Source organism: Lycorma delicatula, chromosome 2, assembly GCF_047948215.1.
Source record: "Lycorma delicatula isolate Av1 chromosome 2, ASM4794821v1, whole genome shotgun sequence".
Classification (NCBI taxonomy): Eukaryota; Metazoa; Arthropoda; class Insecta; order Hemiptera; family Fulgoridae; genus Lycorma; species Lycorma delicatula.
The window spans coordinates 69942714-69959665 of record NC_134456.1 but is presented as its reverse complement, the minus strand read 5'-3'; the positions used below and the strand labels follow the sequence as shown (position 1 = coordinate 69959665).

At 31.4% G+C, this 16952-nt stretch overlaps 1 protein-coding gene and 1 long non-coding RNA gene across 9 annotated transcripts in view; one reads left to right on the top strand and one right to left on the bottom strand.

Moving 5' to 3' along the window:
- Positions 1 to 16952, bottom strand: part of RhoGEF2 (Rho guanine nucleotide exchange factor 2) — a 1010441-nt gene that overhangs the window by 616951 nt on the left and 376538 nt on the right. The gene's annotated exons all lie outside the window — the stretch shown is intronic.
- Positions 1 to 16952, top strand: part of LOC142318894 (uncharacterized) — a 56937-nt gene that overhangs the window by 708 nt on the left and 39277 nt on the right. The gene's annotated exons all lie outside the window — the stretch shown is intronic.

Below are 16952 nucleotides of genomic sequence, written 5' to 3'. Positions count from 1 at the left end.
CCATTTTCCACCGAAATCCGATTGACTACTTTGTTTTTAAATAAGCTGTAGCTGCGGTGGCGTTAATACTTAAGTACCCAATATTGTTTTATATTTTTGTGTTCTAGTCATAAGTCAGTTGAAAAAAAGCCTGAATCTATTTTTAAGTTAACTATGAAATTTGCAATCTATATACAAACTACATCTTGTTTTACGGTAGAGTTTTACCACCCGTTTTGGTGAAAAGCGGTTGTTTTTAAAATTTTTTCTGTGTAAAATAAGCGTAAAAATTAAAATCAAATCTTATAAAACATTCAACGAAGTTTACCTGAACACTTAAGTTTTAAGCAGGGAATCCGTCACTATAGACTTCATTTAATGTTTTGCTTGAAATAGATACAATAAAAATTAAGATTTTCGACTGCTTTCAATCTACAAAACTTGGAGCTAGCCGCTCTCCTCTGTTAATGAGAAATGATTTTATGGAATTTAGCGTAACCTTTTAATTTTAATAAATTATAATATTTCTGAAAATTTAAATCTGAATAAATGTGTTCCCATTAAATTCTTTTGTGGAAAAAGAATCGAACAGACGAGAGGCTTGATGACAGCTAGCAAAATCCGGGTATGTCGGAAACAATTGCTATTTTATTTATAAATCTTCTGAAAAATTCAATTTTTCAACGATTTCTTCCTGTATTTTAATGACATGCGGTTAACTGATTTTGATAGTCAAACTAAATTATGAAAAATATAATATGGCATCAATAAGTACAAAGATTTATTAAATTAAAATTCTAATACCCACGATTTTAGAAAATCTAATTTTTATTTAATAAGTATTTTACGTATCAACGTTTCAAATAGTAAACAAAATCACAGGGTTTTAAGTTTCTTATATTGGCAACACTGTTCCTACGATTGTACTTAAAATGTTATCAAACGTTATTGATGTAATAGTACGTACGATTATAAATTTCGTTCCAACAAGTTCTTTGGTTCTCGAGCTATCGTGGTTTGAATATATTTATACAGATATTTAACACATTTCTTAAAAAAAAATCAATTGAATACGACTAATAAAAAATTAAAAACATTTCGGTGGACATGGCTCAATACATGAATACCGTACAAAATAAATTTTACCGTACTTTTATATATACAAGAATGAAAAGAAAATGTAACTTTTCTGCGAGCGAAGTTTTTTCGTTTAACTCTTATCTTCACTTATCAACTCTAATCGTAATTACAAGAATTATTATTTGTATCATTGTTATGATCCATTCAATTTTCGTAAAGATCTTTAAATAATATCTAATAATTTATTTAAAAACTGACGCTTATGATATATACACAGAATTGGCAGAAAAACGCTATCAAATTCCTAATTTTATGGGCAAGATTTCTTATAAGGAATCACATCAAACTTTATAAAAAACAATGTCACTCATCAGAGAACTATAGGCCACAAGCAGTATTAAAGTAATTTAATCGATGAAAAAATCAAAACAGAAATTACAGGAGCGTATTATAAATGATTACCAACGAACAATCTTCCAACCAAACCGTTTTTTGTTTGGTGCAAGATTAAATAAACGGTACTTTATCGATTTCACACACAAATAACTGCAGCACATACTCGTAGGGTTGATATTTGACGGCGCACACAGGAATATTAATATAATCCCGGTGCTGTTATTTGTGAAAATTTCACGATACAAAATTAACTCGCATTAATCATCTTCATGAAGTTAGCAGCACAAATTAAAAATTAAACACATTTGCATTTAGCCTAAACAAACACAAGGTTATTGTAATTTATGATAATAACTGTCAAATTAATCAACTGAATTGACCTATTGCATTGAAAGAAAAATCTGTTTGTAAACGCAATAATTGTAGTTCTAAATCCTAAACAATAATTAAATATACAATTGTGCATCTCAGGCGATATAATTAACAAGCGATATAATATATCTCGAGTAATTGTCTGCAGAAAAAGATAATCCCACAATACAATAAAAGAGATAATCGTTAACGGACAGTAAAACAATTAAAGCAATAGATAAATTATTTTACTGACTACGTTCAAAAATATATGTGCCTCTATATATATATATTTTTTTTTAAATATATATATATATATATATATATATATATATATGTATATGTACTGTTTGTGTGTGTGAGTGTGTGTGTGTGTCACAATAATCAAAGTTAGTTTCTACTATAATAAAAAAACAATTATTTATTTATAATATTTATCTTAATGGTAAAAAACCTGAAACAAAATTACGTCAAATTCACAAATTGAAACATCACTACGTCCTGGTTAAACTACACTTACATTAGAAAACTGCGTGCGTCTGCGTATCTATGTATGAACGCGGTAGATATATAAGTATACCCATAATCAAACGGCTCTTAACACTGTAATACAAATGACAAGCTATTTTCAAAGGAGAAACTTATTTTTAATACTTACTTAATGTAAATATCTCATCGTGACAACGCTAATCAGATTTAATTAACCGTTTATTTTCTCTATGTACTTTTAAGTTTTCATAACTTACCAGTTTTAATTACATAACAGATACGGGTAAATGTTACATATACTATCAACTAATAAAAAAAAATATTAGCACAGGCACATCACATTATATTTTCGTTCGCGGACCGATACGTAACGCACAAGAGTTCGATAACATTGCAGCGATCACTGGCGGACAACGTTAGTAGCTGAGAGGAGAGCGCCACAACACGTCTCCCACTATAACTCCACGACTCTCCCCCACCATAACAATTTAGTCGTGCAGTGCCTATATACAATACCGTGCCGTTCGCTAGGCCTTTTCTGCCTGGCTACCTGCAACTCTTGCCCTACCGTCATAATATTACTTCGCTGCATTTTGTCAGCTGCTCAGACGCTCTTGACCCGACCAAAGAATAACAAGTGACCCAGACTGTAAATTTTACTCGGGCATACGGTACGCATTAAATTTACCTAATAAAATTCTGATAATTTTGTTAAATAATTCAAAATTTTTAATGTGTCAGGATAAGATTTTTTTAAATACAAACATCATGATTTTTTTAATAACTGTCTAATCTAAACACTCCTTTCGCCTATAAAATACTATTATTACAATAATTTGAAACGGTGCCTTGTTTGATGCATCATAATCCACCATGATTATCTCGAAATAATTAAGCTTAACTACAATACGGCGTTCAATTAAAATTAATCGAGTAAAATATAACATCCGAGAAATCGTGAGCGTACATAAGTGATAAAGCGTAAGCTATTAAAAGAACAGAAAAAAATTTCGCCTAAACGGTTAAAATTAACTCAAACAATATTAGCTGCAATAACGCTACACTAAGTAACACATGATGATTAAGCCTGCAATGGATAATAAATAATACGATTTGTTCCTATCAAATATCGATACTGCCTCTTAACAGTTACATGTCACACTACCTGAACAAGAAATATTATTTACAAAATTACCTCAACATTATAGACAGTTAAGTGGAGACCATCCTCCTTTTCCTCTTTTAATACCGTGAAACATTGTTGGCTACCGTATTCAGAACCATAACCTTACTGATAACTGTTCGAAAAATGCTTCCATAGGCATTCCGAACCATTGTGTACGTTTATAAACCATTTAAGTCTATTATTACCAAAAAGAAGTCTTCCAAGCCTTTTCCATCCAATATGAGATGTAAGATTGTGATGTCCCGTTAAACTTCATAAATCTGGCCAAAAGACACAAACAAGTAAACAGCATTTTTTTAAAGCGTTATTCTTTATTTTTGTCTTTAATTTTATCCTTAATGTTGTCTATAAACTCAAATTTCAAATTCTGGGCTCTACACCAAAAAAGAGGACAAGGTAAAACCATAACGTTTTCAGTCTGAGATTGAAGTACTGATAATAATTATATCTTATGAACGTCGCTCGTACCGTACTCCTTCAATGGGTTTTGATTTCAACGGCAGAGCGATCACCAGCTCTCGAGTTTAAATTGCAGCCGAGAATTTAAATTTATCATTTTTTTTCCACGAGCGTACCCCGGCACAAATCATACAATTCCGAATAATTAACACTTTGCTTAAAAATTAACTGTGACATACTAAGTTTTTTTGGCGCTAAATTTCAAACTAAATTGTTCACACACAATACTCATGCGTGTTCTGGGTATTTGCAAGTCTTTGCTGGAATTAGCTGTGAAAGTATCGTACTCGCAGTAATACCATTAATGATACGCATTCAGAAGAAAGAAACAGACTTATAATACTTTATTTATCTCTACTAAATCTAACATATGAAATATTCACACATCAGATTGGTGTCAATACAGGTTAAAAAAATTCCACGTAAAGCAAGCCAATAGCCGATGTAACCATTACGAAACAGTGTTTAAAAATGACTTCTATCAATCAAAGTTAAAGAAAATCAGAGGGAATGAACAAACTAACAGTTTCGTATAAATAAAAGGGAAATACTAATCATTCAATCATTTTGATTCTTCAAAAAAACATCCTCGAGAAATACTCTCACGAATTCCTCTCGAACTTTTGGCCCATAAATGGAAATACAACCGATAGATTCCATGTAGGTAGCAAGGAATCTAAATCATTTAACTCGGAAGGTTAAAAATAGGGACTGAACAGAATTGCTGACTAATAACGCTAATTATTCAATTTTTTAAACGCCAGGAATGCAAAAATTATACAATAAATTTATTTCACCTATTACCAAGCCGGACTAATATTTTAAATGAATCCATGTTGGTTAAGAAGTGTTCACACCTAAAATCTCCATATTTCTAAAATTTTGAGGTGGCTGATCGCTAAAATTCGGCAAAGTTATTACTCAGAATACAAACAGATACTAAATTCCACAAGTTTCAGTAATTAATCCTTCAGAAGAGATTATCTCAGATCTTTGTTTATACACGCTCATGATTCCAGTCGCACGTATTACACTATTTCCCAAATCTACAGGCGTTTCTAAAATGGTGGGCTGGCTATACTTTTTCGGATTGTACTTGTAAAACTAAAAAATATCCTAAGGAAAAATGGCAATTTCTCCTTCATCTCTCCCTGACGGCCATTTTGTTATTTTATATAAAAATTTATGTCTCAAGTTCGGATAGATGAATCAAATTAATATTTGGTAAGCGTCTTGGCAATAAAGTTGTAAAACTACGAAAAAATCAGAACTTAAATTCTAATACCTTCGCATACAAATTCAAATACCTTCGCAATTTACAAAATGGCGGCCATGTTTATTTTTCAATCGTTATATCTCCATAAATATTCAAAAAATATATTTATTTTTATTTATTTATTTATTTAAATTTAAATATCAAAAAATTTATGTTATTTACTAAAATATTAAGCTTCTTATTTTGAGAAAAATTATATTTTACCTTTTAAAATCGGTCAACAAATAGTCAAGTTATGGGAGAAAACTGACGTAATGTTGGGTCATAATTCTTAGGTCTATTATTGTGAGAAAATTATTATTTAATCTGATGCTAATTTATAATACTAGAATTAACAATAAATAAAAACAATTAATATTCATTCGAACTGAACATAAAATGGAGGCCATGAAAACAGACAAAAATTACAATAACAATTTTCAGCCATAACTCGGCTATTTGTGAACCGATTTAAAAAAAAGTCATTTTGTTCAAAATAAGAGGCTTAACATTTTAGCAAATAACATAAATTTTGATAAAACTAATATTTATGGAGATATAACGTATTGAAAATAAACATGGCCGCCATTTTGTAATTTGCAAGGTATTCAAGTCCTGATTTTTTGCTAATTTTTAATCTTTATTACCAAGACGCTTACCAAATATTAATGAGATTCATCTACCCGAATTTGAGATAAATTTTTATATAAAAATAAAAAAATGGGGGATAGGGGTAGATAGACGGAGAAATTGCAATTTTTCCTAAGGATATATTTTGTTTAGTTTTAAAAGTAGAACCCGAAAAAGTATAGCCAGCCCACCATTTTAGAAATACTCTGTGTACCTCAAACAAAATGAAGACTTTTAAGAGGTTTCACAGAGACCAAAGACACCTGCTACGAAAATTTAAAATAGTTATCCATGTGGCGCGCGCGCGCGCCAAAATAAAAATAAAAATGTTTATTTTTTTAAACATATTAAAAAAATATGTTTACTTTCCCATCTAGATAGAGCTGTAGCTCTAGAAAGGGAAAGTATTGTAATCGGTCCAATTTGGGCATATGCGGTTTTCACCGAATCTTGACGTTTTGACGCCGAAGGAACCCAAAACTTTTTCGGATGTTAATGTACGAGTGTGTGTTCGTGTTGGCCTCTAAATCAGCTTATATTTCCAAAACTACTGGACCGATTCTGACCAACTTGGTCTGATTACTTCTATATATGGGGCATTGATACATTAAATTTTCAATTTAAAATGTCAAGGGGGTGAGCTGTAGAGAAAATTCACCTTTAGTATCTCAAGATTTCTCCTAATTAAGGTCATAGTTTTTCTTAGGCACATTTGTTAACAATTAAAAAATAACAATATCTGCAAAAAAGGATTTTTGCAAAATCGCACGACACCCAAACAATGCTCTAAACTAGTCTAATTGAGCATACTGCGTCAATAGCACCCTTTGTCACCACAAGGAGGGCTAGTGTAGCATTGGCGTACAGCTGATGTAGTCATCTGCTATGTTGTGACGTCACAGGTGAGCGGTAGTATTAAATAAATTAATAAATTTGAAGTGTAAAAAAGGTAATTCTTCTGGTGAGGTCTTAAATTCGGTCGACCGGTTGACGTAGTACATGGTGCATTAAGCCTTGCAGCTACACCTATCTGCCGACCGCACAAGCAAAATATGTTCTATGTAAGTTGTAAAATTACATTAATTTAGTTAGTGCCGACCGTCGCCGCTAGTACCGTCACACTCGTGCGAATTAAATACGGTATGCGCGAGCGATTTAGTTAGAATCATTGAATTAAATAAACGAAAAATAATATATTTATATAAAAAGATAAATATTTTTAATTAAGTTTTGTGTGTGTAAGTGCAAGTCGTGCATCAGAAACAACCTACAGCTGCACGACTTTCCCGTCACGCAGCTTTAGCCGCGTGACGGGAAAGTCAAATTTTTTCTATTTCAAAAAAATACAAATTTATTGTTAACTGAAATCCCAGTAATATACTGATACACACATTTGATGGGTAAATTACAACAGAAAAAAGATAATGTTTGATTTAAAATTATTATCTTTGTAAAATAAAAACTATGTTAATTTTAACACATACTAATTAGACTGCTACTGCTAATTACTGGTCTTCTGAGTGACCTTTCTGCCTCTAAATCACTTTCGTTTGAAAGTTGCTGTTACCGCCCACCTGAAGCAAAATATTTAATATAATTTAATAAAAACCGTAATATACGCGATGTAAAAACGAATGAATTATTTATTTTTTGAATTTACCTTACCCATATGTACCCATATGTATCACTTTCAATTTATAAAAATTATATTTCTTACTGTACTTAAAAAGCAAATATCCGATAAACGAAAAATTAGAAAGGTTCAAAATAGCCGAGAACAAAGTGAGAAGATCATATTATTAAGATAATTAACGGAACACGTTTTTCTTTAAATACCCGTATCACACGTACGTTATTTCGAATAAGATACAAAGCAATCAAAAAGGGTACAGTACTTCATTTTTCTTTAAAAATATTTTGATAAACATCACAGTATTGAGATAATAAGTAGAATTAAAGTGACCGGCGAATAAATTAGGTCTCTACTCGACCATATGAAACGTTGTAAGAGGCCAATTATAACGTTTAAAACATAGATAAAGAAATAACGCGTTATGTTTTTAATTTTTATTAGTTCTGTTATGCGATTGTGTTTTCGTATTGTTGACGTCATAAAAACTTAAGAATACAGTTTTCGTATAGAAGTCTGCAGAATAAATCCACCTACTCAAAAACAATCAAGAACTTTAACTATTTATAATGTCAGCGGTGAACAGATGAATGGGAAACCGATTCCGATTTATTAACAGTAATACAAACGCTACTGCTATTAATTACAACCCACCTACGTATTATACCTCAAATACATTGAAAATTTATTTCCTCTGTTGTCCGATATACACACGTTTCTTTTTTTCAATTCAAAAAAAAAGAATGATGTAAAACAAAAAAACAAAAGACGATCAATGAAAGAAAGGAATTTAAAAACACCGTCAAATAATTCCACTTCACTCATAAAGTTTAAAATAAATTAGAATCAAATTAAATGACAATCATCACGAGTAGTATTGGTTGTGTTACAAATTGCTACATATTTTTACTACAAAAATTGAACACTTAAAGTAAACATGCAAGATTAAAAGTATGCATACACCGTAACCTTACCACGAATAGAGAAATTTGAACGAACAACATACCTGCAAAAAAAGTAAATTAAATAATTAATTTTTAAGTAAAGATTACAGCAAATAAACAAAATTTACCAACTAAACACTTGTTAATAAATTTTCTAATAAAAAATTTAAATAATTATAGTATACAACATGGCCTACAATAAATAACCTCACTTCTTACGGGGACTGCGAATTTTCACGCTTCTATAACATTAACAGTTTTCTTACCCCAAAAAATAAAAATTTGTTCACACTTAACTTTGATACTAAAATAAATAAAAATTTCAAGTAAAAAAACTTAAAGTAATAAGTAAAAATATAAGCAGAAACAAAAATTTTCCCTAGGAGAGGAGCGCAACACTAGCCAAAAATATTTTAGTCCATCGTCGCATTAAACTTTATCGGAAACCGTACAGAGAGATTATTAAAGAGAATGAATTCATAAAATGCCATTTCTGTTTACCAAAGACAATCGTACAGGTAGATCGATAGAAAATTAGGTAGAAGAACATAAATGTTAATGTTGATCCAGCGGTTAACCAGCTGTAAAATTTCACTTTCGACTTAACTAACACTGATCTAGTTTTACCTATCATCTTATGACATCCTGACCCGCGTAGAAGAAAACAACCGCCTTGTGACGATTCCGGTCGTCACACCACTCCCTCCGCTCATAGTCTTGATGGGCCTTACCGGAGGTCATCTTTTAGACACTCTAAACTTGATAACACAACACGGTTATCAGCTTGGCCTCTGTCAGGTTGCCACCGAAACAAATGCCGCGTATCGCCTTCGTATGGCCTCTTCCAATCACCTATCATAATTTGCAACCCTCCACTATCAAATTAATCGACTCGCGGAAGCGCGATCCCGTCTTCCTCTAACAACAAAGGTTTTACACCAAAAATCTTCGAAAAAACTTGATTGAGTTTAAACACCCAAAATACTCTACTCATACCAACAAAACAAAGCGTTGATCACAACAATTCTGTCCCACAACCCAAAGACCTCTTGATTTACTTAAAAATCAACAAACAGATTCACAAATTAAATAAGTCTCTAATGAAAACCTATCTTTCTCTGCTCTGGTCGCTTTCGGGAGCGAGGTCAATGCCTACACCCTCCCACACTGCACCTCTATCGCAGATTTCTCCATACATCCATTCTCATACTAACAGCGAATATCTAATCTAAATGGGGCTCGATGCCAAAACGCCTATCTTGACAACGTAAGCACCCAGGCGGGCCCCTAGCCAACCGGGTTGCTATTCTATCTATACATGTTTCAAAAACATTCTAAACAAAGTAGTTGGAAATTATGTGCGCTTAAAAATCGCTTCAATTGTTCTGGTTACCGTTCTGACTGACAATTGTAGAGTATTTATGGCTGCAACTGTTTCTAATTTATTTTTTAACCCTTCAAATAACGAGAAAATTGTCCTTAAATAATTTTTCCTATAATTTTTTTTCTGCCAGAAAAACTGCTTTTTACCAGAACATAGCGACATTTTAGATAAAAATTTGAAACTGACCTAATATTTATACAATAAATGCAGCATAATGAAATGCGGTTAAATTTTTTAAACAAATTATCATTTTTTAAATGCAATAAAAATTGATAACCCAACTCCAAAGTACGGACCACTTCTACAGGTATTTGTACGTAATTTTTAACAATGATTTTTCAGTGAAAAATAATACCCGAAATAAAAATGGCTACCTTTTAAGTGCATAATAAACAATCTAATTATTAAAAATCAGTGTTTTAGCATACCTTAATGCATCATCTGACATTGTACATCTTCGTAAACATTCTACTTCTACGTTGAGAAAAAACAAATAAGTCTTACTTTATAATTTCTTTTAGAATAAAGCAACCCAGGGGTCGCAACGCGGGTGCCATGGCACGCTCGATGAGATTTTTATACGCCCTCACTATATTACACATCTACTAAGCCCAATAACCGTATCGGCGTCGCGCGTATATAAGACAATATAATTGCGCAAGCTCAGTGTCAGCAAACAGCAATCAAGGTCATACACTGACCCACTTGCTCTTAGCACGTAGGAATATTCTCGCTTCTGATAAATTTGGTAGTATGTTGTCGCATTCTGAGTGCTACGTATTGTGAGTGTTATTATTATTGATTATAATTTATTATTGACGTATTGTAAGTAACCATATCACGCACGATAGTCGCGCTTTTCACTATCAAATACTTATAGTACTGGTTAAACGGATTTCATAAATAACCCATCATGAATAATTGTAAAAAAAAATAATTTATTGTTTAATGTTGATTGGGAAAAAACGATTTTGTTTCATTGATTTTAAAGGCAAATGTATCCGCTTATTGTGTAATAGATTTCAAAACCGTTCATTCAAAATTTGATGCCGACTATCCTGTGGCCTCCGAAATAAGAAAAAAAGATATCTTCCCTAAAATCAGTTATTATCAAACAAAAAAACTTTTTTTTCTAAACCGTTGTTGGAACGGTCTAAAGCTGCAACAATCGCATCTTCTAAGATTTCACATTGATTAGCTACGAAGAAAAAACCATACACAGATGAGGATTCAATAACAGAAGCCACGTTAGAATCTTCTGACTCGTTATTTGAAGGGTTTAGAAATAAATCAGATATAGTTGTAGCCATAAATACTTTACAATTGTCAGTCACAACGGTAACCAGAAGAATTGAAGCGACTTCAAACGATTTAGAAATAAAATTATCAAATGGTATAAAAAAATGCGTTTTCTTTTCGCTACAGTTGGATGAATCAACAGACGTAGTAGAATGTAGCCCGATTAGCGGTTTGCGTAATAATGGTGTTCGATGATTTGTCTACAAAAGAAGAGTTCCTTAAAATCCTTCCACGTACTCGAGAATATATTTTCGCATTTAAAAAATTTTCAATGATTAATAATTTACCACTGCAGAAGTTAACTTCCATTACAACAGATTGTGCATGATCCACGACCGGTAAGAACATTGGATTTATCGCTTTATGCAGAGGAGATTCTTTATTTCCTAAATTTATATCATACCATTGTCTTATAAACCTGGAAGTACTATGCGCGAAATCTATTGGTTTTAACGATTTAATGTCACTTGTAATAAAAATTATTAATACTATAAGATCACGAGAAATGCAGCACAGATTTTTTAAATTACATTTGGAAGAGGAAAATAACCTTCTTTTATATACAGATATGAAATGGCTCAGCGGGGTAAAATAATTGAAAAATTTATTAGCCTTTTGCCACAAGTAAAAAAATTATTTTATCCCGTGTTGAATTTTACGAGCAATTAGAAAATAGTGACCGGTTAATAAATTTGGAATTTTTAATCGATGTTTCGGCCAAGTTAAACGAATTAAATGTTACAAGGAAAAAATAATCATATTGGTGATACGATTAGTGCAGTAAACGCATTTAAAACTAAATTAACATTACTGAAATCCCATTTAGAATTAATCCATTAACGCATTTTCCAAACGTGAAACCTATTATTAAAAGTTTGGGTAGAGAATCTTGCAGAAGAATTTTCTTCCCGATTTTCAGATTTTAAAAAATTAGAATCTGTTATAGTATTTTTTTGTTAATCCGTTTAGTGTGACTTCTGATAATGCATCTACTGCGATCGGTCAATATTTTGGGCTTAGTAAAATAAGGACGAAATAGAATTACAAATAATAAATCTGCAAAAGGATATCGTTTTAAAATCATATTATGCTGATAATATTAACACGTTTTGAAATTTAGTTCATAAAGATAAATATTATATTTTAAGAAAATCTGCACTAATAATCTGTTCTTATTTTGAAACTACGTATAACTGCAAATGTCCGTTTTCACATATGATCTAAAATCAAAATATCGATCTAAGCTCACAGATTCTAATTTAGATAACTGCTAAGATGTAATTCTAATTATACACCCAATTATAACAAACTGGCAGATGATTTTCAATGTAAAGTGTCACACTAATTCGGATGTTTGTCATATTTGTATTGTATATATATTTTTTTTTTAAATAAACCCTTTTAAGTTTTTTTCATGCGCCCCCAATAACTTTTACTTTACTTTGCGCCCTTACTGAGAAGAATATTTTATATTAAGAATAAAATTTTATTAACGATAACTTTTAGTCAATTCGGACTTATGGTGCTACAATACTGGGAATCTGGTTGACGGTTTATTTTTACTTCAGCTGATTCTACAAGCCAAAAAATTCCTGGGACGGAAAAGCTTGTTCTTATAACATTGTACTTATTCTCGGATAGTTCTTCGGGAGGAAAGGGACACTTTTTACAGCTGGTCTATACATAATCGTCGATCAATATCTTGTTTTCCCGTCCGGGTAAACGTAACCCGGTATTCTAATATATAGCGGGCAGAATGTGCGTCCACTGCCCGGAGGGAACCTGGAATTTTCCTCCGAGCGGGATAATTCGTTCTTTTACGGATAGGTCGTCCTTTCTCATCGCTTATCAGTTTTCCTTAACTCTTATTTTTCGAATACGGTTCGGGGAAGATGTGATCCTGTGATGTCTATACTAATGATGGCGGTCAACATCTACAGAATCTCTGCATTCCCATCTTGAAGCGGCAAGAAACCAGTTTTTAATAGACGGTCGAATAATCTTTATGCCTGATCTCTGTCTGCTTTGTTCGTTTAATTTTTTTAAATAAAAATATTGCATATTCTAATTAATATTTGCGTGCGAGTATCCCTTACAGAAACAAAACACCTCCTACGGAGAAAAATGAAATTCAGAAAAGTACGGAATGCTTATAAGTAGTACTTTAAAATGATTTTAGGTACACCGGTTTTAGATTCCAGTACCCGAATCTGTATGCTTATTCGTCTCTTATATTCTTCATGATAAGAGCCCGTGAAAATTATAAATAGAAGCGGGCTTAAACTACCACGCCGGTTGACTCCTCTATCCGTTCTGCAGGCTGTAATAGAGTGGGAAGGTACGTTGTTGGAGGGGGAGGAGATTTTGTGATAAGTTGTAAAGGAAAAGGTTTGGAGCATGTACACGCGTTCGATTACTTGGAAGTGATAATTTCTGAAAGCGACGTGAAAGGAGACGTAAATAACCGTATTAAAAAAGCTAACTGGATGTACTACCGAGTAAGACTACGATGGGAAGTATAAAACTTCAATTGCAGATTTGTAATAACTCCTTTTAGTACTTATTGTTATATAGGGGTGCGAAACATAAACTTTGCTCGAATAGGTCAGAGAGACACCGAAAGGCCAGCGAGATGAAATATTCAAGGGAAGACAAGAAGACATGATTCGGAATACGATCGTGAGAGAAGAATTGAAACTAGTGCCGGTGGTGAATATAGCGGAAAAAAGAGCTCGGCCGGTAAGGATATCTGACAAGCATGAAGTAATCCCGGAAGCCAATCGGTGACGAGAACAAGACGAGGGGGAAAACAAAAGGGTGTCAAAGACGAGTGTGGCAGTACTACTCGGAGGAGTTGGCAAAATAAAAAAGAAAAAGGAAGCAAGAAGATAAAAAAGCAGGAATAAGAAGTAGCTAGAATTTCCGACGCCAGAAGGCAGAAGAGGTAGATAAAAAAGAAAAAAAAATTAAAACTGTATCGGATACCATCGGATCTAGCTAAAGCAAGCGTTTTACCACTAGGCCAATTTGTTATTAAACGAGCGCACAAGTTTCACTCGATATACTTTTTTACTAAGAAATAAACGAACATTCAATCGCTAACAATATAATTGTAGCAGTCTGATTAAATTAACAAATACGAATGGAAAAATTTAACCTATCTACCTAGTATCGTAATAAGTCCCTTTAATTTTATTAAAAATATCTTCAAATCGAATTGCTTTTCACAACTGTATTAGAACACCGTATAACCTTTCATTCATCTTCTTCTTACACTGCTCAATAAACTATAGAATAAGGCCTACGTTGATTAAATCAATAAACGATATTACGAGAGCGACTTAAATGAGCCAGAACCCTGCAAATAGAATAAAAATGCTTAATACCGGTATTGAATTTTAAACTTAAAAAAGAACAAAAATGATGAAGGCTTGATGAAAAACAAATTGAATTCAATTATCGGATGTTCGGTCCATGAATAAAAACAAACGCCGTTCAGTTATTCGCGGAAATCTAAACAAGGAAAATTTTTATAAACATGAAACAGTTGAAAAGTAGATTTTAATCATGTCTTGCTAAAACAAATAGAAACGACATACCTCTGATTTGATTAGATTTTTAAAAAATGTATATCCAACGGCACTGTTACCCTCTCACATTACATTATTATATGATCTGTCACCGGGTGGTAACGTAGACTATATTTTATTTCTACACTATATTAACTTTTATAAGGTAAAAATATGCACAATAACAAAATATACCTATAACAATAATACAAAATGAGATTTAATTTCCTTCAATAAAAAAATAAAAATGAAAACTTTTATAAAAATTTCTATTTATAAGAATTAATTTCAGTCTTTAATTAAAAATCAATGAAAAATTCTAGATCTTTTTTTTTATTTCAAAATCATATTTTTATATATTAATTTTTTTTTATATTTTTTTAATACAAGAAGGGAAACAAAAGGACAAAACGATTCAAACGTGTTCAGGTGTAATCTCAAATTCATAACATAACTCGATTTTGAGTTAAAGAAAATGGTAAAACAATCAAGAAACATTATCACAAAAAATTTTTATAATTTGTCGATGATTTTTGAGATGTAACTAATCTCATAATAACAATAAAAAAATCGAGCGTGGTCTAATAGTATTCCCCGATTTATTTTCTGCTAACCTATACTATTTAAATTGATAGCTGAAATAATCTACAAAAACTGAAAAAAAAATACAAAAGCCTTTTTTGATAAGGAAGATTTTATACTCGCGTGAGACGGGATAAATTTAAAAAAATATACATATTAATTGCCTAATAATTTTTTTTCCAATTTTCTCACTCAAGTCGGGCATTTTTCATCAACATATTCTATTTTTCATTTTAGCATTATTCAGAAGCTTTTTCAATCACTAACGTTAGAAAAAAAAAATTATATGTTCATTTATGTAAGAGGAATAGGATATATTTAAAATAAAGAGGAAAAACACATTACACTTCCAGACGAACTGAATTTGTAAATAAAAATAATTAAATATTTCACGGCATTGTGGGTGATCTTTAAGGCAAGTAAAAAATTAAATAGTTGATCTTAAATGGTGCAATGAACAATAGAAAAAACAGTATATAGCTGTTATTAGTGATCTTTATAATAATATTCCTCAATTTTTTTGAAGACAAATATCATTACAGAAAAAAAATGATTTTGACGAAAGAAAAAAGATCGGGGAATGAAATAAGAACAACAGCCAAACGTTATTATGAAGGATTCTATTTAATCAATGGAAAATATATGGCGCGTCTAGTACAGAAACTAATCGAACGAAAACGTATCAGCTGGAAGTTACGGTAACGTTTATAGATTTATTTGGATAAAGCATCCAAATATTACTGGTCAAACAAAATCACGAGAGGAAAAAAAGAAGTTTAGAAATGCAATTTGTTTTTAATGTGCGGTAATTAACAGAAAGATTAATAACCTTTTCCATGAAATCGAACAGGAAAAAAAGGATTTATAAAGTAAAAATTAGTTCATTCTCGGACGTTTTATAATAGTAAAAGGGAAATAAAAGGTAAAGCTTAGGTGAATATTTATAATACAGTCTAGGGGATAAAGGTAAAAGGATTTTTTATTAAGTTTAGAGTTTTCATACGCTAAGAGAACAGAGAAAATATCGTTTTGTGTACGGTGAAGAAAAATGTCAAGCTTCACCGTATCTACGTAGGTTGTATGCAATAAATTATCGTTAAGTACTAGTCTGACAGCTACTGCAAAACAGAAACTGTATTATCAGTTCAAATGATAGCATGAAAATCATTCGATGTTTAACTTTTATTATTATTAAACCAAGTCAATCCTTCAAAATCAGATTATACAAAAAATATCACGTTAAGTAAAAGTGGAAAAAAGAATGAATTTTTTAAAAAGGTTATAACTAATCTCTTATAACGTCTTCTATCAATAAAAAAAAAATAACAAAAATACTAAAGATTCGCAATAAATTATGTACAATATCAAAGAAGAATATGTGAAAAGACTTAATATTAAATTAAAATAAAGCAAAAATCTACTAAATATAACCCATTTTTTAAAATATATATTTATATTTAATTGTTCAGTTTTTTACGGTCATAAAAGCCATACTTAAATGTGAAATAGCATGAAATAAAATAACTTCCGCCATAAAATCCTATTAGAAATATAACTCGCCCCGATCCGGCTTGTCATCCTAATAAAACTCAATTTTCTAACACATACAAAAAAAAATTAATAATTATAATATATACTTATAAATACTCGTTGAGAGGGCTCCAGTAAGTTTTATTTTAAATTCATGACCGTGAATTTCATCAACACAACACCATTCGG